Below are 25,346 nucleotides of genomic sequence, written 5' to 3' on the forward strand. Positions count from 1 at the left end.
AGCTGTGCGCATGCGTGACTTCCTATCACAAATGCCTAAAACAAGGGGACAGGGGTAGTAAGTATTAATGATACCAATGCTGAATTGCTCCGGTAAATAAGTATCTCCAACCATAACTCATCCCCATCTGTCCGTGATGATGTAATAGGCCCCTTGGTTAGACAAGAAGCACCTTCTGTTTTCACCCAATGGTTTTGCAGTTTGGAGGCTCATTTATCAAGCTTTAAATGTTTCGGTAATGACTGTTTCCACATGATTACGGCAATAGAACGTGTCGGCTATATAGTATGAGTTGAATGTAGGAGATACCAGAGAAGCTTCCAGCACAATAAAGCATTAGGCCACATCCCCCTTAGACTGTAGAGCCCTGGATCACATGGACCATGATCCAGAACATTTATAACTTCTAAAAGTTACTTTCCTGAGCTTGTTTGATAGCTGACAACATTATTGCAGGAAAGTGGATTGAGCTGTGCATACATAATGGGGGTTATTCTAATTCACTCGGTCCTCCGTGCATTCACATGGAGGATCATTGTTGCGCATGGGCAGGTGTGTTTCTGCGCATGTGCAGAGGTAGGGTGCGTGCACCCATGGCAAACTTTCGGTTCGCCGGGAGCACGCACCCTACACAGCGTGCGGGGGGCAGAGACGGGCAGGGAGTGGGGGGCTGCCCCACTGCCATGTGGGAATGGTCAGGATTACATGGGCGTTCCACTGAGAATTCTGGGCGTTCTCATGGTAATGAGGCGGTGACGCGGGTTCGAGGGGCTAGCAGCTGACATCACCAGCGTGCACGCATATGGAAGTGACCTGAAAGTCACTTTTATATGTGTGTACCTTCCACATCTTTCGATGGTCGGCGACCATCGAAAGATGTGGGAGGTTACCCGCTGCATACGAATAGATGTTTATGCTAAACATCCATTTGCAGTCTGTGCGGGCGAACACATGCTGCAAAGGGGAGGTGGGCGGGCGGACATTCGCTGGGTGGGGTTTGGTGGATTTGCAAGGCTGCAAATTCGCAGCCTTGCGAATCAACCAGAATAACCACCAATGAACGATGGTCGAAGATGCATAGTAAATCCACTCGACAAAATCTGGGAGGCCATTTGTGTGGCTGCTGTGCACGTGGCAAGAGAGCTCTTCTCCTGTACAGCTTTTATCAGATGTAATGTATTGGAAGTAGCTGATCAATTGCTCCGTTAATTCATTTGTAATTCATATGATACCTCATTGAGAGCAATAGTTAACATCATTGTGTTCCCCAACTTTATAGTCTGACAGTTTATGACATGACACAGTGAGGGTTGGTACTGAGGACGGGATTACCCACATATTGAAGAATCCTTTTTTCCCCATTACTATCGAAACGCTCCACAAAATTCAGGAGTCTCTATGACAATGTTGGAAAGTAGGCAAGTAAAGATATTAGGCCATGTCTCCTCTATGTGCACATCTCTACCGTTATGTGCACAGTAATTTGGAGGGGGAGTTAGCCACAGAAGTGATATCAACTGCTTTCAATTAATTGATTCAAACTGGCAGGGGAGGGGAGGTGCCCCATTGGGAGCAGGAGTCCAATGGCAGATTACTCCATTGCCTCCCAGAGTAATGCCTCTGCATACACTAGTGGTTACATGCAGGGCCGGTGCAAGGCACTGGAGTTGGGGGGGTGCATCCAGGTGCTCACCCGCTCTATTAGGGGGGTGGGTGTTGATGGGGGGGGGGGGGGGGTGCCGGGCAATGCGGTGTCCGCTCACCTCCTGTGCATTAAAATAATTGTAAATTCTGATTTTTCATGAATGGTATCATGGAATAAATCACTATTTTATTTTTACCTGTAGAAGTGTTGCAGTTTCATTATAGAAATTGTAGTTCATCACGCAGCACTGACAGTTTTATTGGTACACACAATGCTCAGTAAATACTAGAGCATTAGACCCACTTTCTTACAGGTATATAGCTAGCGCAAAGTGACACCGTAAGGTGTAAACCCCCCTCTATTTCCCGAATAAGAGGTACCGGTAGTTTTACCTCTACACTTATTGCAGCTGTTATATACCTGCCCATAGTCCAAAGCGCAAATCCTCCCGACAACCCATCTCCAAATGCCTAAAGCTGCCTAGTGGTGGCGCCGGCCCTGGTTAAATCTAAAACACAATTGCACTTCTGGTGAATCAGAATCACTGAAGTCATCACTGGACATAACTGCCTGCATTGAGAGCTGCTGAAGAACCACTTGCACAACTCATTTGAATGGATAAGAAAAAACACACATAGTATCCCATTAAAAACGTAACTCTACAGTGAACAAGATAAATCAGGCCTATCCCGACCTCTCGCTGAGCAAAGGTCAAGTGCAGGGCTCGGAGTCTCTGCATTTCTTCTCCAGCTTCTTTTTACCCTGACTTTCAAAGCAAACTGTTAAATATGACTCCGTCGGACACCCTCTGTCTTCCTGCCGACTCTTTCAAAGCTGTGTATTCAGAACAGCTAAAATAAGTGGAGTTTTCCAGACTTGCCCTTCAGGGATTAGCAGCTGGGAGCAGATACTTTGAGTTTTTTTTTTTAAGTAAGACGCTGTTCAATGAAAGAAGGGTTTAGTGGAAAAGGGAGACTTCTCCTTTGAGGGGAGATTGGAGGGTTTTCTAAAGTGCATTTTAACCATCTTATCAAAGGAGGGCTGTAATAAAACGAGGATCTATGCAAAATAATTTGACATCGGCATCTGTTGAAATACAGAAAACATACACTATCAAGTAGTTTGTGTTACCTCATTTTATTGATGTATTTCTATGTTACAGTGAAATATTGTGGCGTACGGTGATCCCTTACACTAAGCCGGATACTGGATTGTCAGCTTGTTTAACACAATTGAACTATAACATTTTCCCCCATACAGGTTGTACATAGGGCCCTTACATACCCATTCGCAGGAACCAATTTGATACATTCATAACTTGCCCCACCACTGGTTCCGCAGTGTCCCTCTATGCTTTCATTCAGTGAATGGCTGCCATCATGCTGATTGGTGGATAGCGCCAGCCATTCACCATTCACCAATCAGCATGCAGACTCTGGCTGCAGGTTGGGAGACAGATAGAGAATGCTGCCTCGCCCCTTTGATTGTGGGATCACCACCCAGCTTTCTTTATAGGCAAGAGTCCAGATTTATTACTGGGTGGTGTAGTGAGTCAGTGGTATGACTGACGGAGAGAGACAGCTGAGGCAGAGCTACGACACAGGAAAAGGAGGGCATGCAGCAGAGTTGAGGATAGACCGGAAGGGGGCAAGGTACAGTGGCCAGTCAGGGTCAGTGGGATCCCGGGTTTCGGCCCTAAAATAGACAGGAATTGAATTCCGAGATTGGTCTTCACATGCACAATCTTATGCCGGGCAGCCTTTGAGCACCCGCTCAGATGCTGCCTGACTGATCCTGTAACGGGCTGCACCTCTCTGGCCGCTGCACCTCTCTGGCCACCGCACCGCCTGTTGCATCTCTCCGGCTACTGCCCGCTGCACCTTTCCCGCCATGCCTTCCACACCCTCCAGTCACCGCACTGCCCACTGGGCCTCTCCAGCCACAATCACCTGCCGGGTCCTGCTGCTGCCTGCCACCACCAGCCAGCCCCATGTAAATAAACCTGCGGGCGGCTGGTGGTGGCAGGCAGCAGCAGGACCTGGCAGGTGATTGTGGCTGGAGAGGCCCAGTGGGCAGTGCGGTGACTGGAGGGTTTGGAAGGCTGCACAGGTACTAGGGTGGTTTAGAACCAGGAATCCACCCTAGGGCCAGGCTTGCAGTGGAAAAAGGCCATAGAGGAGAAGATTACAGAAATCATGATGGGAAATGATGACAGCGTCAATGAGATCTAGTAGCGCTGATAAGGAAAGGCCTGATTCTTGTAGTATTGTAGAAATGGATACAACAGGATCGTGTCCATACTGGATGAAGGAACGGTCAGGGTCAAGGGTGACACACACAAAAATAAGATCCTTGCACGCTATCTATATAATCTATTGCAGACAATTTTTTTTTTTTCAGTTTTCCCTCTAGCTTTCCTGGCTAAATTACCACTTCATAGAATATGACATTGACTGTACAGTATACATTGCTTTTTAAAAAACAAACAAAAAAAGAATATTGGTAATAAAATATAGATAAATCTATAGATAAACAAAATAAAAGGGAGCATATTGCTGTGGTTTCTCCATCGGAGGTATGGACGGTGCACAGTGATCTACTAATGATCACCAGATCTGTGTGATCAGGAAGGATCCGGCCTTCAGAAGGACTCCCAGTCCTTTCCTGTACAGTATGTAAATCAAGTTCCCACCACTGCACGGAAGTTATTGCCCGCTATTAATATCAGTAACCCCTCGGCTGCTTGCCAACATAAGATTTATGGTGATGGCTTTCTGTATGTAGGACAGCCATCACCATAAAAACCTACAGCTTTGCCAGTCAAAGGTTAAAAATAAACCAGTTATTCAAAACTAAACTGCATGTCCCGAATCAGCCCTCCAGATCTTATCTGGGTTCCAGCCAGGCCAAAAATGGTTCACAGACTCTTTAAAGTACACTTTCAGCATAGTGCTACATTCAAATGTTCCAGATCATATATATACCTGTATATTTTTACAAAAATCTATATATTAAAAAAAAATACTGCCCTTTTAAGTGCTCGAAAGATAGAAATAATAGATACCGTAACTTGGTTTATTTGCTATTTTAAAGAAAAAAAGGACATTGTACACTGATCATCAGTTTGGTAATTCTTCAATGGGCTAGGTTTCATTGTAGCCCTTGAAGGCATAATGCCTTTTGGCCTAAATCAGCACTTAGGGTAGGGATGGGGAACCTTCGACCCTCCAGCTGTTGTTGAACTATACATCCCAACATGCCCTGCAATAGTTTTGGTATGGCCAAATAGAAAAACTGTAGCAGGGCATGGTGGGATGTATAGTTCAATAACAGCTGGAGGTACGAAGATTCCCCATTCATGACTTAGGGGGTGATTCTGAATGACATGTAGTGCCGCCCACACCAATACCCCCCCTGCCGTTCCTCCTAGCAACCATACAAGGGGATGTGCCATGAAAACACACCCCCACGCATGCCGCCACTGCAGGAGAAATCGACCATCAAATGATTTCTCCTGCCATCGCAAATATAAGTCAGTCTCAGCTGACTTATATTTCTGTCAGCCGCCCACACCCGGCAGCATAGGCGAATCTAGAATTATGGTAATGGGTGGTCCCAGATCTAGACATAATAGCAGGGGGACCTTTGCGCGGCGTAGTTGCGCGACAAAAAGGGGGCATGGCCTCATGGAAAGGAGGCGTGGCCCATTACACATAAGGCCACGCACCGTAATGCCCATTACACATTGTGCCACACATCATGATGCCCATTACATACTATATAACAAACCGTAATGCCCATTACATATTTGCCACATAAGTGCTGCTTACCTACGTGCTCATTGCTAGGGGGTTCTTGCTTGATGGCACCATAGTACCCATTACACATGATGCCGCACACCATAGTACCCATTACACATGATGCCGCACACCATAGTACCCATTACACATGATGCCGCACACCATAGTACCCATTACATATGATGCCGCACACCATAGTACCCATTACACATAATGCCGCGCACCATAGTACCCATTACACATGATGCTGCACACATAATGTCCCTAACACATGATGCTGCACACATAATGCCCCTTACACATGATGCTGCACACATAATGCCCCTTACACATGATGCTGCACACATAATGCCCCTTACACATGATGCTGCACACATAATGCCCCTTACACATGATGCTGCACACATAATGCCCCTTACACATGATGCTGCACACCGTAATGCCCCTTACACATTAAGCCACACATTATGCGTAATGCCCCCACATACCGCCACTTGTAGCGTCCCTTAAGCAATGCCCCCAAAAGTGCCACTTACTGTAAATTTTTATATGAGCCTTCACTGCTGCTGCAGGGAGAGCTGGAGAGCGGTGCAGCTGCTTCTATGGGGGTTGAACTGGGTGGGGGTCGGAATTAGCGGGTCCCATGTTATCCTATAGGGAAAAGGTTCCAGTTTGCCTGGCAGTATCTCCGGTTCCCAGAGGGCTAGAGATACGGGGCTGGGCTCGTTGGAAAGCCCCATCCCTCAGCTACAAAATGGGCTAATGGGTGATCCGGTGCATATTCGCCTATGCCCGGCAGGTATCGGGCCACCAGCGTACCCATGAGAACACCCTGCGTTTTCATTGGGTGCCCATAAAGCGCTTGGCATTCCCATGGCCCAGCGTTGCCCCGTCCCTCCCTCCCTCCCCTCTGCGAACTGCTCGGTGAGTGAATCGTCCCCTTAATCCTGTGCCTGGTGTTGCAATGAGAAAATGATGCTACAAAAAATTTCCCTAACCTCACAATTAAACTACTTTTTTATATTGGTTCGTCCTTTATTATCTTTGATGCAAATGACCTTAATGTAGCAAGAAGAAGCTCCGATGACTGCTGTAAGGTCCGATTGCGATCTCGTGCAGATTGCTGCTTCAGCACGGTTCGGTTCCTGGGCAAGGTCCTGATTCAATTTTCAAGGTGTCCTCACTAGGTTCCCGTGAAGGCTTTTTTTTTTTAATGGATTCGCTTGATATACCATCCAAATAAAGTACTTTATGCATTAATTCAGTGTGTGATAAAGATCCCTTTTACCCTTCTTTTCATAATTCTTTCTACAGATATGAAGTACACTAGAAGGTTAGACATGGCATTTAATTTTTTTTCTCCCACAGAACCTCTCCGTACGGGGAAAAAAATTTCAATTTCATTACTATTCATGTGTAGGAATATTGGAGGTAGTATAGTAAAGAGATAACTATTTCTCCTTCTATCAGAGGAAGAACAAATCTATCTTGGAACAAGAAACGGAAATCTTATTTAAAAGATAAAAGGTCATCTGCTGCACCTATTATAATAAAGCTGAGGGTTTCTTAAAAAGGGGGGGGCGGGGTAACGCTCTCCAGTCTTTTTTTTTTTCTTTTCAAATGGGTTTCATGTAAGTGTAGCATCTCCTATTGAAATGGAAGGTTTCCATGGATCTATTCCACACCTAACCTTATATCCTCAGTTCTGTAAAATAAATAATAATAATAACTTTATATTCAGCAAGCCTGTCCTGGGGTAGGTGGAGGGGGGGAGATGTCAGTAACTTTATGGATCTAGTACAGTGGTCCCGGGGTACACTGCAGATTGGTTAGGGGTACTTTAAATGAATGTTTGTAATGGCTGCAATTGCCCAAGTGAATTAGGCAGCACCGATGGTGTAATGGTTAGCATTACTGGCTCACAGCACTGAGGTCATGGGTTCCATCGCCACCATGGCTCTAACTGTGTGGACTTTGTATATTCTCCCCGTGCTTGCGTCGATTTCCTCCGGGTACTCCGGTTTCCAAAAATATACTGGTAGGCTAATTGGCTCCCAACAAAAATTAACCCTAGAATGTCTGTGTGTTCATTAACCTCCCCATCGGGTATCTTCATGTCCAACATATTATTAAACCTAAACCATACTTAAACTTAACTATACCTTAGCACTACAAATAAAGACACAGACACAAGTGCTGGCGTTTCAAACTTGAATGTCAAATTTATTTTGACAACTTATATATATATATAGAAGTTATGGGGGAGAGGAGCGCTGGTATTAAATTGAGCTAAAATATTATAATGTGGAGGGAAGGTATAGAGTTAAAAATAATGGGTGGGTATAGATAAAAATGAATTAAGTAAATAATTTCGTGGTACCTGTAAGGAAAAAACTCTGTTAGTGCTAATGTTTACACTCTTTTAGTGAAAGAGATTTTGTTGAGATATTTGTAAAGAGGTAATTGTCAGTCCGGCAGTGCTATCCCTATCTTACCCTACGGTGCCGATGATTTGCGTCCTGGCTGTATTCCGGTGTGTGTCGGCTTGCGGGCTTCTAAGCGCAAGAACGACTGAGATGTGTTTAACACACCAAAGCCGTTATGCGCCGATGCTCCGTCCTCGCCGAGCGGGCCGGAAGTGGCCGGAAGTTGAAGTGCGATCGCCGGTAGAGCTGAGGGCAGGAGAATGGTGATAGCTTGCCGGGTGATATTGTCTCACCAACGCGTTTCGTGCGTCATGCGCACTTTTTCAAGTGACGCACGAAACGCGTTGGCGATCGCACTTCAACTTCCGGCCACTTCCGGCCCGCTCGGCGAGGACGGAGCATCGGCGCATAACGGCTTTGGTGTGTTAAACACATCTCAGTCGTTCTTGCGCTTAGAAGCCCGCAAGCCGACACACACCGGAATACAGCCAGGACGCAAATCATCGGCACCGTAGGGTAAGATAGGGATAGCACTGCCGGACTGACAATTACCTCTTTACAAATATCTCAACAAAATCTCTTTCACTAAAAGAGTGTAAACATTAGCACTAACAGAGTTTTTTCCTTACAGGTACCACGAAATTATTTACTTAATTCATTTTTATCTATACCCACCCATTATTTTTAACTCTATACCTTCCCTCCACATTATAATATTTTAGCTCAATTTAATACCAGCGCTCCTCTCCCCCATAACTTCTAGAACTAAAATACAGGAGCAGCTTTTTTTCCATAAAGCGCAAGACCATCCAAATACTCTAACTTATATATATATATAGACTATCAAAATGGTGTTTGCACCAAAGAACGGTCAAGACAGGAAAAGTGGGGTAAACATCACCATATCATACATGAGTTTGAAAAAACTCAGGAGCCCGAGGTGTGCTCCCTACCACCAGTGCTGTGCCTAAACACGTGCAAAGGGGGCCGTGCGTTCCAAGTGGATCCATCTCCCGAAGGAGATAGGGCCCCGTTTTTCCCCTAACCCCTCTCAACCATAAGGCCGAAGAGGGGAAAATAGGGAACGGTGGGTCCTCTTCACCGAAGCTTAGAGAGACCCTCATTCCTCAACCCCCGGAAGGGTTAGGACGGTGGGTCCTCCGCACCCGAAGGTTTGGAGACCCTCGGTAGACTTCCCTCCGCCTTGCGGCTCGAAGTCGTCCTCGGGGGGCACGAAGCTCTCCCCAAAAGGCGAGAGCTTCGGCACATTGGGGAAATGGAAGGCCCAAAAGGGTCGACCACACAACCCAAAAAAAGTGACAAAACTACAAAAAACAAGGAACGTGAAAAGTGACAAACGTGAGAGGGGGAAGAGAATTAAATAATAAAGGACCCTAGCCAGAAGGTCAGGGTGGGGGTGTGAAAAATTGTCCTACCCCATCCAAAAGGACGAGGTAAGGACGTGAAGCGCTACCTGAAGGGGAAGTGCGCAGTGCAAGTGCCATACTAGTGCATGGTGATTTTGGGATCACCCGTGCATGTTCGGCACCCCCGAGTTTCCCCGGGGGCACAGTGCAGCCTCGGACTCCAAGCAACCGACCGATCAGCGTCCGACCAAGGTTTCTCTGTTCCCATCGTAGGGCATTTTCCAGCCCCTGGCATGGGAATGGGTACTCCACTGGGCTTTTCGACTGACTCCCTTAGGGGCTGCACCCCCCTCGGAAGAGCAATCTACTCAGTCCCAGTGTTTCTCCGCTCCCAAGGTTAAGATACTAGGCTGAGCTTTTCGCTGTGCCCAGGCTGGTGGCTTGCCCAACCTGGACCAATCTACTCGGTCTCAGCTTTTCTCCGCTCCCTGGGAATGGATACTAGACTGAGCCTTTCGCTGTCTCATCCTTCGGGGGCTACGAACCCCGTCAAGAGAGTCAAACTACTAGGCCCAGTGTTTCTCCCCCCCTCTTACCAGTGGATTTACGGAAACAACACATCCTACCAAAGGCAGAGGTGAAGGTACTCAGCCAGACTTTTCACCACTCCCAGGCAAAAAAGAGGGGTCCCACACCCTCCGCCCATCAGAGCAGCTACTCAGTCCAGCCTTTCTCTATTCTCTGCCAGAGGCCAGTCCATACCCACTGATAAGAACAGATACTACACTTGATCTTAGCCAAAAGGCCAAGAAGCCTTTTGGCATATCATACATACACCGCTGGTGATCACTCCCAGCACAACAGTCCTTGCCGATGGTGTGGCCATCTCCCGGGCAGAAGCATGGCTCATGACAATCAATGTCAGAGAGAGCGCACCCACTATCTAGGTAGACACACAAATACACAAGATGACCGTTCTTTACCGCCGCAGAGGAAAGGAACTAGGGATGGGAGGGTGGGGCTTCTGAAGAAAAGAGGCAGATCACCTTAACACGTGATCCTTTCTATCTTGCCTACTCCTTCCTAAACACCCTGATTGGCCTATTCTCTACTCATTTGCATACCCCTGCCTACCAACAAACGTGTCAGCATGCCAGAACCCTTGCTTAATCAGCCTTGAGAATTTCTGTACGTGTGGTAGGGAATATAGATTGTAAGCTCGACTGGGGCAGGGACTGATGTAAATGCTCAAATATTTTCTGTAATGCGCTGCGGAATATGTGTGCGCTATATAAGGAACTGTTAATAATAACAATTACAGTATGTGGGGTTTGTGTGTGCACATTCAATTTAGGCTGGAATGTTCTGCTGTTATTGGTATATAAGTAAATAAATAGGAACGTTTTTTTAGCTAGCTGAAAAAAATTACTACAGTATATTGAATTATAATATATTGTGTTGTTGCTCCATTCGAGTGTGCACAGCCACCAGCTCTGGCATTACTCGAGGCTTTATTTTGTTTTGACTGGCTGGTCACTAATATAACCAATAATACCAAACAGGTGTTTGATAATAATAATAATAATAATAATAATAATAATAATAATTAATAATAATAATAATGGAAGCGAAAGAGGAGAAACCTTTAGACTTTTCTGGATTTTTGAATCAGCACCAGCACTTGGGTGACATTAGCTATAGCGGTATTGTCATAATAAGAATATAAGGGAAATTCTGTCATGCAGCTTTGTCATAGACAGACGCGGCGATGTCCTGACAGCACCCACAGTTGACACTTTTGTGGTTTCCCTGCTACATTTGTCTCTAAATGAAACTCTTAAACAGAGCATGACCCTCAAAAAAAAGTGAGTGGAGTAAGGAAGCTGATGCCCCCACTCTGAGGTTTCTGTGTTATTTAGAGAGATTCTGACTAATCATATTTTGGAAACGGGTGCTGATAGGATGCGTAGGCCTCGCACAATGCTCCCCTTAGATGTAGCATCACTGAGTCACCTGGGAATGTTTGGTTAAGGGCTCGTTATTATGCTGTGTCACACACTACTGGGAAGTAACAATAGACTTACTAGAAAAGGGGGGTGTACTGACAATCGGTCCATGTGGGGGAATGAAATGGGTATTGTTTTGCCTGGGTGTCGCTGGTATCAAACATAGCAGCTGTCTGTTTATCATAGTGATTCATGTGGCAGTACGCTGCAGAATGCTGCTGTTTGGTGAAATGTAAAGTATATCACTATATAGATAAACATATATCACTGCACAGATCACCAGCTCTGTGTCATAAAGGAATATAATTGTTTACACTTTGTTGACATTTAAATTCATTTTCTCCTATTGACTGTCAAAAATATTAGATTTTTTTCGTAAATAAAACTATTCTGAATACTTGAAAATTCATTCCATGATCTCTCCTAATGTCTCTTGTTCATTTTGATAATATTCTATTAGTAGCATCCAGTCTTTGCACAGCAGGAAATGTCACTTATACCCCTTTTACACCGCCGCAAAAGCCCGGGTCAGACCCGTGTCAGCAGCGGTGTAAATGGGTCACACAGTGTCCCTTTACACGGGACTTCTAACCAGGTCCTGATCTGGGTTGAAAACGGCTAGGACCTGGGTAGAGGGCAGTGTAAACGGGTACGCCGAGTCATCTGACCCGGCTCCCATTTACATCAATGGGGGGAGGCACACACAGTCTCCGCTGCTGTCTGCTGTACTCTGCAGACAGCAGCATAGGCAGCGGAGGAGGTGAATAGATGCCTATGTGCGGCATCCATTCACCTCCTGGATGAAGGCTGGGGGGGTCCCTGGGGGCTGGGGGCAACCCAGCAGCTTACCTTGGGCTGCCCCCAGCGGTGCGATTGGCAAACTCAGTGGGGGTTATCGCAGTCCTGGCGCTTGGAGATTGTCATCTCCAGGCGCCACCTCCATCTACACGGGTAGGCACCGCAGTGTAAATGGTGACAATCCTGGATCCGACCTGGCTTGGATCCATGTTCAAAATGCCAGGGTCGGATCCGGGTTTTTCGGTGTAAAAGGGGTATAAGCCAGACTTTTTTGGATCTTCTACTTTAAGTACAACTCCCAGTATGCTTCTAACCCATTGCAGCAATTACTTATTCTTGTATCTTTTTCTCTAGCAAGGGACATGTGGATGTAAATCCAAAGCAAATGTTTTTCAGGGAGCAGATGAATCATAGGTGCCTATTTCAGGGAGTTCTCTTGCACTCTGGAGCGAGTTCCCCACATCTGGGGGCCTTGAGGACTAATGACATCCTCATAGACCTGCCCATGGGGCTTGGGGGTGCTTAGGAGAGAAATGGACCGGTGTGCAGTTTCCGTGCGAGCCTGCTGCTCTCTCTCCAGGCTCCAGCAGTGCATGGGAGTGGACTGCAATCTGCAGATAAAAGACTAGCAGCATTAGCTAGAATCTCCCGGAGTTCCTGTTGTCATTGAGCATAACTACCAACATTTCTTCCTCCCCCAGTGGGAACCCCATGCACTAAGTTTCTATTCCAACCCCCACAAATGCCCATATGGATTGAGATTCTGGCTTTGCAGCTGTGACTCTACGCACAGTGCGCCCATGCTAGAATCATTTAAAAAATAACATTCAAGACTTACCTATTTACTCAAGCATTTCACCAACGTCCATTTCGTTCCTAAAAAAATACAACCCAAATGCTCTAAGGGAATTTCGTGTTTTCTGTTATAAATTGCAGATGCAAAAAGTCCTATTGGGAGACAATTGCTGTATAAATAACAATATTATTATTATTATTATTATTATTATTATTATATTTGCCTATGTATAATGAAATGATACCATTTATTTCCCAGTGGCCATTGCACCTCGGAAGTGCCCTGCCAAAGACCATATTACAGATGTGGGCACCTCTGCCCAGTCTGTGTGTTCCTGAGTTGCGCCTGTTTCTGTATAAACAGACTAATGTAATGGCTTGCTCAACCATCTAAGCTTTGGCAGAATTTCAGCAAATGACTCATTTCTATGACTGGATTTCATGCCAAGTAGAGAAAAAAAACGAGTCTTTATTGCAGAAAGATCTTTCTTAAAGTTGTCTTTCATAAATGTTATATAGCTATCATTTGGAATAGTAGTGGAACATGGCATGTCATAATTTATTGGCCAGGGCGCCAGGCTTGAGTGGTAGTGCGTTATTCTGTGTGTTATCCATAGGAGGGTATTTTTGTTTTAATCCAATTGACCAGTTATATTCCGTAGTATTGATGGAGACGTGTAACTGTCACTATAAAACAGATACAGATCACTGAATTTTTCTCATCTCACCAAAGTGTAAAGTGTATTATGTGTTCCGTCATCCTACAGCAGAACTGTCTCATCTAATGCTCTGGTCACAGGAGCCTCCATGTTCCATGAGTGAATATGATGGAGTGTCTGTCTCCGGTAAGTGCACGACACACATGGGGGTGGGTCATACCTGCTCGGTGCATGCCAAATTCGCTACCCCATCCGATGTTTGGGGAACGCGCATGCATTAATATGTGCATGTGCAACCCCTCCCCGGAACAAACGCCAGGCCGTTCTCTCCAGGAGGGGCGGGCAGGGGCAGAAGAAGGGGAACGCCCAGCAATTTGCATACGCTGCTTGGGATGGGCGGCTGACGTCACATGACGTCAACACCTGCCCCGAATTCGGAGAACAGCGGTTAAATGAAAAGTAAGCCCTGGCTTATTTTTCATTACAAACATTTTACCCCTTTTCACCCACTTAGGAGTCCGATTTGGAAAAATTTCTTCCAAATGGGTGGGAGCAAATAACTGTCACAGTTTCCAGTCCATCCAGAAGGTCAGATGTTCCAGATCACCCCACAGGTGCACAGGGAAGAGTTCATTAAATGTTACAATGTTAATTTTCCAGAGCACAATGATGATGCATTATAAATGGCAGGCAGACATTCTTCAATATAAACAGAGGGCAGCCATCTGTACACGGCACACAGCACTTGTCCCTAGCGCTCATACCTTGTTCCATTCTTCAATATAACTCCCAAGATGAAGCAACCAATTACGGCGCCTATAATTTTCTGCAAATCTGTCTATGATGTGCCTTGCTCAGACAATGGTATCATAGAGATATGAGCAAATCCTCCTGTAATAATATAAAGATAGTGTATATGTGGCCGTGTGAGTGTCAGATCCAGTGGGTGGTGGCAGCAGAACAGCCAAGAGGGGGGGGGGGGTACTAATTACCCGGGCCCAGGCTTGCTGGAGGCCCTGGTCTGACCCCTCCGTCCCTCCCGGGTAGCAACAGCAGAACACACACCTACAGCATGTGCTGTGCTGACAGCAGGCTCAGCATGAGTGTCTCACTGACAGCGTGAGAGGTCATGCTGAGCCTGCTGTCAGCACAGCACATGCTGTAGTTGTGTGCTGCTGCCTCCTCTGACCGCACTTAGGCCACGCCCCCAAAAATTTCACCGGGGCCTGGCATTCCTCTCAGCTGCCCTGGGTGGCAGAGAACAGTGGTGTCAGCGGGTGGGTGCGATTGCTCACCCCACATACAGATAAAGCAGCTCTCGTTAAAGCTGCTCCTGGGGATAGAATCGCGATCCACCGGAATCGGGTGCGCGAGAGAGACACTTGCGCGCCCTGTTCTGATGTATCCCGGCTCCCCGCTGCTCCCCTGTTGCCCCCTGCAGCCCCCACTAACCCTGGCCGTCTCCCTGAAGCGGAGATGGGCAGGGAATCCACTCCCGACCACAGTGCTCATGGGACACGCGAGCGTGTGAGATGGGCGTCCCCATCAGATGTTGCGCCTCTCCGCCAGCCTGTGCCAGCTCAGGGAATCGCTGGTTGAGAGGCGCTCCATCTGTATCATGCAAGGGAAGGAGTATGTACTGCTTCTGCAGCTGCCTCTCTTCTCAGCACACAGCAGATTGGACTGGGGAGAGAGGCTGTTGCAGCGACACTCCCTCCTCTTTCTGCCTGTTGTCTGCAATGGATAAGTGAGGGCAGCAGGACCCAAGCCTCCTTTGGGCCCTCTATTCATACAATATCACCAGTGTAAACTAATTTAAAAAAAAAAAGAATTAGCATTAGAACACCCGCCCTTTGGTGTAGGCCGGTATAAACATTTTTAAAGCAGTTTTGTTGCAAAACATCTAAAAAGTGGATTCTCACCGATAGTCAAGGTTACAAGAACCCCACACACCATGTGCATATATATCGGCGCATTGCATATTTTACCTTTAAAAAGAACATATTCCTGTTAATATTCATTTCTCCTCTATATGTTTCTCCTTGAACCGAGCGCTCGAAAAATAACCATCTCAGTTTGTGATATGGGGTTAATTTTATGTATCAGAAATCAGGGTCTTAAGAAGTCTCCATTTTCATAATTCATAATACTGGTAGTAGGCAGATATCATTAAGCTGTTATTCCTTTCAGTTCTCCTCCTGTGCATAATAGCACCTGACTTTTTCAGAATGCCAATGGTAATTGTTACTGACTATAATAGAATATGAATACCAAAGATATTTGACACCAGTGTAATGGTCCTGACTTTTCCGTGTTACATTGAGTGGGCGGCTGGAAGGGATGGAGGGTCAAAGGAGAGATAAAAGCTTTTCTGATTTCATCGTAAAACATTAAAGCTTCTTGATTTTAGATGTGCTGCTCGTGAAACGTACTACTGACTTCTAAATGAACATTAATACACTACTCAATGAGTGACATTTTCACTGACTACCTTCATTTAGGCTAATTGCTAAGCACCAAGCACCATTTTGGGTTACTGGAAGCACTACCCTCCTGTAAACCTTCTGATAATGTGTCTATTAAGCACCTTATACCGAAAATAATGTACATAACGACTACTTAAAAAAAAAAATCTAATTAGAGTGAAACCGGTATGTTATTATAAAAAAAAATCAATTATAGAATTATTATAACTTTAGACTATTTTTGTTCACTGATTTTAGCGGAAATAATTTATATAACCCCAAAGGAAAATTAAATATTTTTTATGGAATTTTTTTAATTTTGCAAAATAAAATTGGATATATATTTAGAATAACTGTAGTATTTATTTTTACGCTATACGTTTCAATAATAAAATGTTACATTATACTGTGTGTATATATATATATATATATATATATATATATATTTTTTTTTTTTTATACAACACAAATATTTTTATGGAATTCATTTTTCAGAATATAGTTGTAATTACTATGTAATATTTGTCATTATTGTTACATATACTGTATAATATTTAAACAATATTTTTCCATTTATATAGCGTAACAAAAATAATAAATATTATATGGGGTAAATAGATGGTATATTTATGAATAAACAATATTTAAAATTTCTAAAAAAAAAAAATCAGTTCCTATTAATTGTTTTTTTTTTCTTTCTTTGTTTTATGCTGAAGTAAAAAAAAATCAGAGGAAAATAATACCGTGAAAGTATATTTCAATATAAAAGAATCTTTTTTTAATTAGAGGCTTGGAAATATATACCCTTTAATTGCTATGGTTGTAATTTGTAGGTCATCAATATCTTTGCTTCTTTCATTAATAAACTGGCAAGTCAAGTAGGAAAGCTGCACAAGTATAATTTTCCCCCTAAGCTCTACTTAATCAACAGTAGACTTCATCAAACAAAAAAAAGAAAAAAAATGTAAATCAGCCGCATTAATTCTGCTGGCAATAAATAGGGAGAAGAAAACATGAGAGAGGGAAAAAAAATCTAATTTCACAAAGCCTGCTCTGGATTGAACGGAGGGAATAGGTAGTTAAAGTGCCTTTTAAATTGTGACTGACTAGAGGATGGTAGAGGTTTGTGTATGGATTAGCACAGTGATAGACCCTGAGTAGCCAGCGACAATGACTAATTACCTGACAGAGCTGTGCACTGTTCGGCTTGGTCATCAAAATTAATTTTCTGTTTTCAAGACAAGCTGAGAGCAGATGCAGGTTTTCGGCTCAATACTTAAATGAACTAGGAGGCCAAGTTATTACTTTCATTATAAGGGACACTTGGATGTGCTGCAAAACTTGCCTGGATTGTATATTCTTTTTTGTTAAGTGGGAGGGTTATTTTGAAAAAAATGTATTAGCAATAAGAAATATATTCCTAAAAAAAAAAATACAAAATTAAATTTAAATTGTTTTTGAATACCTTAAATAGCCCCTTTAAAATATTGGGCCCTATTCCAAATTAAAGGCCTTCAGTAGTGCTGCCCGCCCCCTATAAACCCCATGCACTCTTTAGTAGTACGACGGGATTCAGACATAGCTGGGATTTCCACCACATTTGGCGCTGGAGCTCAGGGTTAATCACGGCTAAAGCCCTGCCCCTTGGGTAATTGGCAATGCATGGGTGAATGCGAAGGCTCTAATATGATGATTAGAATTAGAATATTTTAGCCCCGCCTCTCCAGATAGATCAGCAAATCATGGCATTTTGCTGTGAGGGGGTGGGGCATGTGGGCGTTATGCAAAGTGTAGTGCTGCAAATTTGATGATGAAATCGTAATAATATAAAGAGGATATTTGTAAGTTAGAAATATTGTGTTTGTAGTAATGTAATCATTTTATACAAATAAAGCTCTGGAGTATACTGGAGTATGACAGGCAGTGGTGCCGATAGAGGGGAGGTGCCGGTGCTTTTAACCCAGGACTGGGCCTTTTGGGGGGGCCTAGGTCCTGCTACCCCCCTCCCCCCTCGCTCATCTGACCACCTGTCAGTCTGCCCATCTGTTCAGAGGGAAGGCTGATGTGAGGGAGAAGGGGGAGTGCCTCTCGTAGCGATTACCGGTACTCCCACCTGTGCAGAGTGTTCGGCCACATACCTCTTACTACACTATTCAGATGAGAGCAGTATGGCCATACACCTCTACATTAGCCACTCCCCATTCTCATTAGTTGTTGGCACCCCTGATGTCAGGTGACACTCTACCTACCCTGACTACATGTCACTGCAGTTACATAGGGGGAGGGGCCCTAAACTGCACACCCTGGACATATGAGGTGCTACCTGCTGAGACTTGTAGTGCAGCAAGCAGGAGGAGGAGTTTGCAGGTGCACACTAAATATATATGCTAGACCTTTTAATATCTTGCTATATTGCATTTGAGGTTATTAGCATAGTAATGGCCATTAGTATGGGCTTGTCCACCGCATCAAGGTTACCTCAATAGGACAAGTCCCTAACACTACTCTGGGACAGGTCCAGGGCACAGGGCCCCCCAGGCCAGCCCAGCAGAACCACCCCATGGCATCACATTAGTGTGAAATTGAAGTGATAGTAAAAGGGATAGGGGAAATTATATGTGATAGGACTGTCACTGCAGTTAATCTATTGGATCGCTCTCATTATGGAATATTTGGGTGTAAGGTGGCCCTGGCTGTATGTTAGGGGAGGAATTCTAACCAATTTTTGCATGTTGGACGATCGAAAAATATATCCTGATTGACGGTACTGATCTAGAACAGCCAAAATGTATAGCAATGCCCCATAGACCTGGTTCTAGAGTGGCAGGACTGTTGCGGCAGTTCTGTGATAGGCTGAATTATTTTCAGAGGTCTCGTACCAAGAAGACACAGAGTGGTAGTTCAGTACACGGTAGTGTGAAACAAAAGGTGTGGTATAAATCCCTGACGGTCGGGATTCCGACAGTCATTAGTCAGACGTCGGAATCCCGACTGCACAGCGGGGGGAGTGTAATGAAGCCCCTTGTGGCCTAACTGCGCTCGCCACCCATTTTATTCTCCCTCTGTGGGGGTCGTGGACCCCCACGAGGGAGCAGTCGGGATTCTGACCTCGGAGTAATGACTGTCGGAATCCCGACTGTCGGGGAGCCGTCCGGCACCCGAAACAAATGAGTTAACCACTGGATATCTGAATTGAAAGCTGATGTTCTATGACTGTAAATAACTTTTGTGCTATTGAACAGTGCTCTATGGGAAATGACTAAAGTGTAGCATATATAAAAAGTTATATACCGTAGATCTTACTAAGAGGAACGGGATTCAGGCAGCCATTTCCACTAGGAACAATTCCCATGAATAATAGCCTGTGTCCCCGGATCTGGTCCCCGAGGGCCCCAGAAGTGGTTTGTCGCTGCTGCTGGCTTACTCCGTGCCGTGCATTAATCACTGTCATGGCACTGGAGGAAGTCATTCACGGATAAATAAGGTGTCCTTCTGAATAATGGTAATAATATTTTACTAATAACTCATTCCTAAATACCCTCGTATCTATATTAGACTGTAATGTGCTGTACTACAGGATCCACCCCATGCTGTGCGTTGAACTCCGGTATATCCCATTGGAAGCTGTAGCTAGCAAAACCACCCGTCTCTTGCATTCATCGCTCTGTTACACATACTGTAGAATCCTGCCTCAGCTGATGGTCAAACAGTCACCATTATAAAGTATTCAGGTTCTGCCCCATACCTACCAGCTTCTTCTACATGGCAGATGGAAACCTGGCGCATGACGAAGGCACGCCCTCTACAAAGGGATAGAGAGAGGCCTTGCAGGAAATGTCATCCCTAGGGTCAGTTGGGAGGTTTTCGATCTTAAAAGCAGAACATTACAATGTAAATTAGCATTAGTATGACCCAATCAATTCTCTGCTTAAACATCGCATTATTAAAATCAAGCCTGACACATGAATTCTTTAGAACACAAAGACATAACATTAAGTGAGAATTAATATGACAAAGGTCACACTGCTTGCAGACGAGACATAGTGATACAATAATGACATTAAATACAAATGTATCTTAAATGAGAGCAATTCTCACTTAGAAAACTGACCCTAGAGTTTATTTTCCCTACAACCCCCCCCCCCCTCATCTGCTTTACAACTGATCTATTATTGTTATTATTACTAAGTTTCTTATATAGCGCACACATATTCCGCAGCGCTTTACAGAGAATATTTGAACGATGACATGAGTCCCTGCCACAGTGGAGCTTACAATCTATATTCCCTACCACAAGTACAGTACACGCACATACACAGACATTATAGGGTTCATTTTTAACCAGAGCACCCTGAGGAAACCCACTCAAGCACAGGGAGAATATACAAACCCTGCACAGTTCTCTTGTCCAAGAACAGTTCTAGTAATAAACGTTCTACTTCTAAATTAGTATATCCCAACGGAATCTGTCAGACCACACTTAGGTCTACAGTCATTAGGTCGACCCCACTAGGTCGACTGGCAGGAAGGTCGACCTGACTTAAGGTCGACATGGGCCAAGGTCGACATGACTTAAGGTTGAATTTGCATAAAGGTCGACATGAGGAAGGTCGACTGGTCATAAGGTCGACATGGGTTTTTCACTGTTTTTTTACCCGAATGTCGACACAGTCGACATGGACACAGTTGGCAATGAGAATCGGACCCTCGCATTGCTCGCTTCGCTCGCAATGCTTCGGGCACGGTGGCTCGCTTCGCTTGCCACAGCTTTAATAACCTCCTCCACGCCCTAGTGGATGGTAGGGCATGAAATACCGCCTGTCGGCACATGTCGGTTTAAAAAACAGTGAAAAACCCATGTCGACCTTATGACCAGTCGACCTTCCTCATGTTGACCTTTATGCAAATTCGCAAATAAAAGTCAGTCTGACTTTTATTTGGCTCGGAGATGTCCGTATTCGGGGCGGGTGCTCACGTCATGCGACGCCAGTCACCCACCCCATGCAGGCTATGACCCACCGGTGTTTGCATGGGGATGACCAGTGTTTTCTTGGGCGCACCCACCGTTTTTGTGGGCACGCCCAAGAAACGATGGGTGTTCCTATGCGAAAGCCCAATGCCTCGGCGAGTGTGATACTTACCGAAGGTGTTAGCACAGCGGGTCTACACGTGCGTATGTTCGCTGATACACAGGTGAAGACCCAGAACATCGGTCCCCGCAGCGAATCCACAGAGGAGCGATTGGACCTGAATCACTCCTAGGTGCACTGAGCACAGTATCCCCATTACCCGCAGTGGGCACCATATTGCTATCTATAGATGTGCATAAGCGATACGGTGGTAAATACTGAAAGGAGGACAGAACCACAGCAGGCCCCTGAATTTACTGTTTTATTGGGTTCTTTAACCCCTTGTTTGCTAACACATAGCCATATACCATACCTCCCACCTGTCCCACTTTCAACGGGAACGTCCCGTTTTTTGGGGACGTTCCTGGGTCCCAACCAGGGCCAGCAGTGTCCCGCGGTGGGGCAGTTGGGAGTCTCTGCTGCCACTCGCTGGGCAGCAGTGAATAGGTACTCTGCGCAGAGGGGTAGCAGCGTTAAAATGGGGGCGTGGCCTCCCTTGATTGACGTGATTTGAGGGCCACGCCCCCCTGCCGAGAGGCCATGCCCCCAAATTTCGAATGTGCGGCTGTGCCGTGCGCAAAGCTCCCTCTTCAGCGCCATGGAATTTTGAGAGGTATGATATACTGAAGAAACATTTTGAGCCATGTAAAATATGTTCATATTGTAGGACACAGATCATGACAACATAACAGATAATTCGGCATTTCATTTTTGGATAGTTAATAATAAAATAAAACCCCCAAACATGTAAGGTGTGTCCCTGCGCTCATCACGTTTCCTCATACAGAAAGCTTGGCGTTTCATCCTCCATCACAATCAGACTTGTTGCTGAAGTCGCATATAAACACTTCAAGGTGCTTTTCTTGGCTCGAGGTGCATTCTCCGCAAATGAGTTCAGTATACATGAGAGCAAAACATCTTCTGCTAATTTAAAACTAGATGATGTTCAGAACGCAGCCAAAAAAAAAGCCCTGAGGTATATTCAGGATATTAAACATACACAAATGTAAGTATGTGACATGGGAGAAAGTAATTTCCCTGTCTGCTGGAGAAAAAGTGTAGGGGAAAACACAGTTCAATCGGTCTGACACTAGCATTTCCCCAACACTATCCGGTGGCTCGCTTGTCCCTTAGTACAGGGGTTCCCAATCTTTTTTGAATCACGGCACCCTAGAGTATCAGATTTTTTTCACGGCACCCCTAGACCAAATTAACATAATTAGATTGGGTTTATATGCGATTCTTAGGGTCAGTTATGTGGTAAAGGGCAGGATTTGCTTCTGTTTGTACACATTTTATGATTGGCAGCCACCAGCACTGGTTTTGCTCATAAATAATTAACCATTAATAATTTGAGTTGGTCCTGGACCACCAACCAAGGGCACCCCTGCATGTATCCTGAGGCACCCCAGGGAGCCACGGCACACAGTTTGGGAACCACTGCCTTAGTAACACTGTAATCACTATAATGCTACGTTTTACCTTACTTGGGGCCATATGTAACCAGCTTCAAAAAGTGATCAAATGGAGAGTGATAAACAGCCAGCCAATCAGCTTCTACAGATGGAGACGCTCACATTAAAGCTGCTCTTGGCGATTCGATCACCATTCACCAGCCGCTGCTACCCGTCGCCAGCTGCCAGAAGGGGGCGCACGAGACGCTTGCGTGCCCCATTCTGACGGAGCCGCCCTCTGCCAGCTCCCCCCATAGCTGCCCACACCCCCCACTCGCCCTGCCCATCTCCCACAAGCGGAGACGGGAAGGGAATCCGCTAACCACCGCCATGCCACCGTGTCCACATCAGATGGAGCTCCTGTCCGCCAACCTGCGCCAGATCAGGAGATCTGCCGATAGTTCAGGCTGGCTGACAGGCATTCCATCCATAACTGCCATGTCACCGGCTGAGTTAGGAAAATGACAGGTAGGTACTGATTGGCTGGTCTCGCTGGAGAGCAATGGCCCTGACAGATCACTCAGCACACAGCGCTGACAAAATCGCTGTGTGCTGAGTGATCTTACTGAGCGATCTAGCATATATATATATATATATATATATATATATATACACATAGATACATACATACTCTACATACATACAGATGGCACCCCTCTCTTCTTTGCCCGGCTCTCGCCAGACCGTCCCCGCTGGCGAGAACCGGCTGAGAGGGAATCCATTAGACTGGGACCTGCTGCCAGTCTCGGCAGCTGGGCAGCAGGACCCTACCCATCTCCGATTCAGGGAGACGGGCCTGTTCAGGGCGGTGATGGGGACCGGCAATGGGGGAGGCGACAGATGGCGGCGGGGAGCTCCGTCGCCATGGGGCGCTCAAGCGTCTCATGCACGTGCGCCCCCCTGGCGACAGCCCCTGCAAAGATGGAGCACGCTATATATATATATATATATATATATGGAAGGATAGGACAAGGAAAATGCATCAGTCCCTGCCCCAGTGGAGCTTACAATCTATATTTCCTACCACATATTCACACACACATTCTAGGTTTATTCTTTTTGTAGAGAGCCAATTAAACTAACAGGTTTTGTTTTTCGATTTTGCGAGAGTACGGAGTGCCCAGAGAAAACCCAAGCAAACATGGGAAGCATATACAAACTCCACACAGTTATGGCTATGAGAGGAATTGAACCCATGACCTCAGTGATTTGAGGCAGTAATATTAAACATTTCACCGTCCGTGCGAATTCACAATCCAATCAATTATCGAAAGACTGGACGTGCATACCATACACATTTTCCATGCACAAGGGGAAATAGCGACAGAAGAAACTTATGGATCGCAAATGCAATTTGGACGGCGCTTGACTGACAGGAAGCCGGCATCTGGGGCTGGTAACCAACCGTTTTCTGGGAGGGTCGGAAAAATTGTAGGCGTGTAGGATTGTAGAAGGGTCCCCTAGGAAATCATCAATGTGGCCTAATTTGTCTTCCTATTTTGTTTCATATGTTGGAATTTTTAAAGTCACATTGGCATTCGTTTCATTTTTTTTTAAATAAGACAAATGACTAAATAACAGTATTTTGGTTAAACCTGAGAAATAATCCTGAGAAATAATTCAACGAACAAATAATTTGCAGTAAGGAGAATCCTCTTCATTTATGTATCATTACTCTCATTTTGTAGAAATTCTTTTACTAGCATCTCGTTACAGGCTCCTGGCACACAGGGTAAGTCAGCTCTTCCCCCGTTCCTGATTATTCTAAATTTTGAATCCCTCTCCTTACTTAAAAATGTAATTGTGTAGAAAGACTATAAAATGCTCAATAGGGTAGAATGGTTATAATTTATATTCACTGCAATACATGCAAAACTGTCTTAACGGATGCCCAAGCTGTCACTAGTAATTAAGGAAAAGGGGAAGATAAATAAAGGCACATCTAATTGTATACACTAATGGCTAATCACTGAATTCTTGATCTAAGCTCAGTGTATCCCAAGCTGCAAGGTTGTTCTGTTCTAAAATATAATAGTAGCAAGCAAGGTATGAAACCTGTTCTTAATAGATTTTTTTAAATGGTGTTTTATTTTTTATTTCGATGCATTTTACTAAGGTCTGAAAAAGCATATTGTGTTCATCTCCTGCTCTTCTGGGATGTGTTTGACGTGTTGGGTGATGGGACAACCTGTAGCCAATTATTTAAGCGCAGCACATATCATTTCAGGAGATGAGTGTGTTGATCTTGTGGGAGTCAGTGACCTGGCATGACAGGTGCAAGTGTCATGACAGGAGGAAGGAGATGGGGACAGCAGGAAGTCACTGTATAATGAGCTGGTCAAACGAGCAGGATCCTCAACAGCACTGAGTAGTATGGGAATAATTGTACGGAACTGGTACAGGAATTGTATGGATGCGACTATGAGAATTTTTTTTTTTTTTTTTTTTAAATTAGTTTTTATTTGGTTTTTCAAGGTTTTTGTGGATGTACAGCTAAAAATCCAAACAAGAATATACATCGAGCATACTTAACATGTTCATACAGTAATATGTCATAACCCGATCAGGGTGCACAGACCAGTATGATGGTATAAAGTCTTTTCTCAAATCTCATCACGGAGAGTCTAGCCAACCAGTGGGGCTCCCACGTGATTCGAATCGAGAGCAAGGGAGTACCTGGGTTAACGAAAATCTCAGGCATCCATATAAATAATGTCTAGTGCCCTATGTCTCATTAATTGTAGCGTAACTTACGCTTAGTTGTTAACTACTGAAAGGTAACGACTTATGTTATAATGCAAT

At 45.0% G+C, this 25,346-nt stretch overlaps 1 protein-coding gene and 1 pseudogene across 2 annotated transcripts in view; one reads left to right on the top strand and one right to left on the bottom strand.

Moving 5' to 3' along the window:
* The window catches only part of WWOX (WW domain containing oxidoreductase), a 904,953-nt gene that overhangs the window by 465,210 nt on the left and 414,397 nt on the right, over positions 1 to 25,346 (top strand). The gene's annotated exons all lie outside the window — the stretch shown is intronic.
* On the bottom strand, positions 9,836 to 10,055 carry LOC146046487 (U2 spliceosomal RNA; annotated as a pseudogene).

Source organism: Crinia signifera, chromosome 11 (genome assembly GCF_055691185.1).
Source record: "Crinia signifera chromosome 11, ASM5569118v1, whole genome shotgun sequence".
Lineage (NCBI taxonomy): Eukaryota > Metazoa > Chordata > Amphibia > Anura > Myobatrachidae > Crinia > Crinia signifera.